Source organism: Cynara cardunculus (assembly GCF_001531365.2).
Source record: "Cynara cardunculus var. scolymus isolate 2C chromosome LG 2, CcrdV1, whole genome shotgun sequence".
In the NCBI taxonomy this organism is placed as follows: Eukaryota; Viridiplantae; Streptophyta; class Magnoliopsida; order Asterales; family Asteraceae; genus Cynara; species Cynara cardunculus.
In genome coordinates this window covers 17,128,602-17,133,397 of record NC_037529.1, presented here as the reverse complement: position 1 = coordinate 17,133,397, position 4,796 = coordinate 17,128,602, and positions in this window count along the sequence as shown.

The window sequence follows — 4,796 nt, the reverse complement described above, 5'->3', positions numbered from 1 at the left end:
TTCTATATTTAATAGAAAATATTGTAAATGACCGAAATACCTTTATTGATTAAATTTAATTAGAAAAAAAATGGAATTTTCCTATTGGTCGAAATTAGTTTACACGGTTTCTTAAAAATGCATGGTTTTCATTTGAACGTATAAATGAAAACCATGCATTTTTAAGAAACCGTGTAAACTAATTTCGACCAATATTTGGGATCATGTGAGACCAAAGGTTTTTCATGAGATCCGTAAGACCAATTTTCAACCCTTGGATTAGATCTACAAGCTGAACATTCATAATCACAAAATTGCCACGAGACTTCTCAATAATCACAAAATTGTCACCGTGCAACTTTAAACCATTAGATCATTAGTTTATAAAGTTGATCAATGAACATAAATTGGTCTTATGGGTCTCACGAAAAACCCTTGGTCTCACGTGAACGCAACCCTATATATATATATATATATATATATATATATACTTTGGATCATGTGAGACCAAGGGTTTTTCGTGAGACACGTAAGACCAATTCTCAACCCTTGGATTAGATCTACAATCTGAACATTCATAATCACAAAATTGTCACCGTGCAACTTTATACATTAGATCATTAGCTTATAAAGTTGATTAATGAACATAAATTGGTCTCACGTGAACCCAACCCTATATATATATATATATATACATAGCGGAAAGGAAAAAGAATTTCACGCTCTTCCTAAGGGAGGATTAGGGAAATCCTATTGATTTCAGCTTTCTCCAGACCTCGGGAAAAGCATGAAAAAAAGGCTCGAATGGTGTGATCCCTCCGTCACTCCAGAATGAAAGGGGTGATCTCGTAGTTCTTGGTCTGTGAAGATGTGTTGTTAGGTGCTCCATTTTATTTTCCCATTGAGGCCGAACCTAAACATGTGCTCGAGAGATAGCTATCCATACACTGATATAGCTATCCATACAATGATAAGGGATGTATGGATTCTCGAGAAGAGAGGAGCCATGGTGGTCCCCCCGGACCGCCCATATATATAGGCTTGGGTTCACGTGAGACCAAGGGTGTTTCGTGAGACCCGTGAAACCAATTTATGTTCATTGATCAACTTTATAAGCTAATGATGTAATGGTCTAAAGTTGCAAGGTGACAATTTTGTGATTATTCAGAAGTCTCGTGGCATTTATGAATGTTTAGATTGTCAGATTATAGATCTAATCCAAGGGTTGAGAATTGGTCTTACGGGTCTCACGAAAAACATTTGGTCTCACATGATCCCAAGTCTATATATATATGTGTGTGTGTGTGTGGAGGTTCAAAGGAGAACACCTCCATTTTACGAGAACGCTAGAACACCCTTATCACATGTGATAATACGCGTGAGGGGACCTGATGGTATGCGGAAGACGTGCTCTACGACTTAGGTCGCGCCAAAGGTTGTATGCGTTTATGATTGGTCGGTTATATTTCACACCTTTAGGCTAATGAAATTGGGCCACAAAGCAAGTATACAATACGGCCCAATGTCGTCTTTCCAAGTAATAAAGTGGTACAATACCGGAATATCATCCACGAAGATTGTAGCCAAAGTTAAATAAGAGTCCAATGAAAGAGGTGATTTCAGATGACGATTTTGAAGACTTTTGTTTGTTTGTAAGGTGAATTAAAACATAATACAAAATATATAAAGGTAGCAAAGGTGTAAGACTTAAGGTGAGACCCAAACGCAAATTCTAGTAGCCAATGCTGTAGGAATGCTACAGCAAGCAGTGTTTCGAAACTAAGTTCCACCATCTATTTTGAAGGCATTCCTCTCGGACTTCACCATTGCACTATATTATAGCTTTCCACCCATATCTCTATGTGGTGTCCGGACCAGGGATAGTGACACAATGGTGTTTTCAAAATATATGGATAAACAAATCTCTTTGTTAAAAATCAGTCTCTCGAGTCGATTCCCATATCATTCGAGTTGGCGTGTTCTTGATAGTTCATCTCTGAATCTATCACACTTTGACACTTTCGAAGAGTGACCAACCCGTCGRGAGTTAAGTTTGAAAAACATAAATGACAAGTCTCCTTGTCGGCAACTTTCTCAAGTCTACCTCTTATGTCATCCAAGTTGACGTGCTTTCAATGGCTTATCTCTAAGTCCATGGCACTTTAACACTTTCAAAGTGATCAACCCATCAAGAAGTGTGATTGGTTTTTATAAAAACTCGAATAAAACAATGGAACGTCGTTTACGAAAACACTTAGCTACTTCCGTTTAGTTTGAAAATCTCACCTTTCCGTCTCACACCCAAGCTATAAAAGCTTAGCTACTTATAACAGAAAGTAAATTACAAGAAAAATAAATGACGGAAAGTAAAAACATAAACGTAAATTGCATAAAGTAAATGACGAGAAAATAAATAACAAGAATGTAAATGACGAGAATGTAAATGACGAGAACGTAAATTGCGGAAATTAAATAATGGAATGTAAATGACAATAATCTTAAAGGAACGTAAAATAAAGAGCGGAAAATAAAAGACGAGAAATTAAAGAAGAAAAAGATGAAGAACTTGAATTGCCCAAAAGATTACTATAAATCACCCTTGGAGAGGGTTGATTTTAACACTAGAAGGTGTTAGGATGGATGATCAAAATGAAACCCAAGCCCTTCTTTTATACCCGAAGGAGGCACTAAAAGACAAAAATACAAATTTTAAGGGCTAAGCTTCCTAAAACTAGTTACAAAGTACAATTAAAGGAACTAGAAAGTACAATAACCTAACAAGAGTTTAATTCCAGATTTTTAATCAAAACCCAGCTATCTACAACTGTCTTCCATTAGCTCAAAAAGGCAACAACTTAATCAATAAGTCTTCCAAAAAGTTGTGCATGTATCAGATCGCTGCTGCTCCAATGCTGTAGCATCCTGCTATTTATCAAAAACTTCCATTAGCTTCCTCCTTTGAGTACCAACAAGTCAACCACAATATTTAGCTCCATAATAACAAAGGTATAAAGAAATTAATAAAAATGACTCAAAGTGGGAATGAAAGGAAACTATTTTAACAAATAAGACGTAAAACGAGTGCTTTATATGTTGAATTCTTAACATACATCACACCCCCAAACTTAGAGCGTTGATTGTCCCCAAGCAACCAAAAGACAAACAAAAATACTCAGTTTGAACAAAAATGCATGACTAAGGCATTAAGTGCCCACCCAATGAGAGTTATACCAAACATGAAGTTCATAGCCTTTCATAAATTCAAGATGAGTCACTAAAAACCAAGTTTTTTGTGTGAACCATAAGCTAGCATTACCCTTTTCTTTGTTAAGCTCAAACACAATCACATTTTTAGGATCAATAGGGCTTATAGGGTTACTCTCTTTGGCATTTCTTTTCTCTCATAGCCTTTTTTGTTTATGTACTCCACATATAAATTTTTAAATTTTTGGGCACTTTGGCCTCTTTTAATGGGAGTGTGCACATAGCCCTTATGGGACTTTTATTGTGCTTTTCCATAACACATAGCCCCTATGGGATTTTTATTGTGTTTTTCTAGGACCTTTTCTGATAAGGAGTCAAATTAGAGCTTTGCTCTTTTGTATTGAACTTTTTTCCTTATATAACACTCCTCCCCCAAACTTGAATACGACAATGTCCTTATTGGAGCTTTGTGGGGTAAACGGTGTTTGAAAGGTGCAAGTGGCTTATAATGATCATAGAAAAGAAGACATATCTTATTTCCTAATGGTGATTGTGTGATCAAAGTGTTTTCCCAAAAAGGGTTTTGCTAGTTGTAGCAAGAACAAAGTACCTTGATTGAATGACAAGTAATCGATAAAATTGTTGGGGCTATGATCTCATGTGTAACAGTCCTCAAATCAGGTGATCATGCATAAAAATAATACTAAAAAGCTATAAAAACTGTTCCCGACTCAAAAAAAAAATATGGAAGCTAAAGAAAGTGGTTAGAACCTGTTGTTGGTCCCGTGAGGGTCTACAAGAAGAGAAACAGTTTGTAGAAGAGGGGGATGAATACAAACACAATATTTTCAAATTTAAAATATATATTTGATATAGAAGATCAATACAAATTTTACAAGATTTTTTGCGGAAAGATAAGGTAATAAAAACCTATCTAAACAATCTTTGGTTACACACAAAGTCTTAGCAAATACAAGAAAAGAAATTGTTGTAAAGAAGATCCTTTAATTAAGCTAGAAAATGCTTGAAGTAAGAATTAGGGTTAGAGAGTGAGTTGCGAGCACTCTGCATGGAGAAGAAACACTTCTATTTATACCAGTGCATTAAACGAACATTTAATGCAATATGGTAGGGTTAGAATGCGTGTCAAGCTGTTCGTCGGTTTATTCAACCTTAGATTCCAACACAAAAATAGAACTCGGCGCAAGTATACACCTCGAACTACTGTCGTCTCGTAACAAGTAATAATGGTAAAAAGTACCAGATTTATCGTTCCCACAAAGATAGCTTGTAAAGTTAATTCAAAAAGTCCAGTTTATAAAAACTAATTTCAGAAGGCGAAACGAGGGATTTGATTTTATCTAAAAATGGGGAGGTTTGCTTACAACTAGGAAAATATCAATCTAAAGAAGAAGCACAGGGTGCAACAGTTGATTAAGACATTAAACAAATGCTTCAGTAAAAAGGTGACATAGCATTCCTGTCATAATTATCTAAAATCAATAAATGATTTTATATTACTATGACAGTATCAACTATCGGGTCAGACGGCCTCCAAGAGCACACACCGGTCAACGTGCTATCGATACGATATCATTTATGTTAGACGTCGT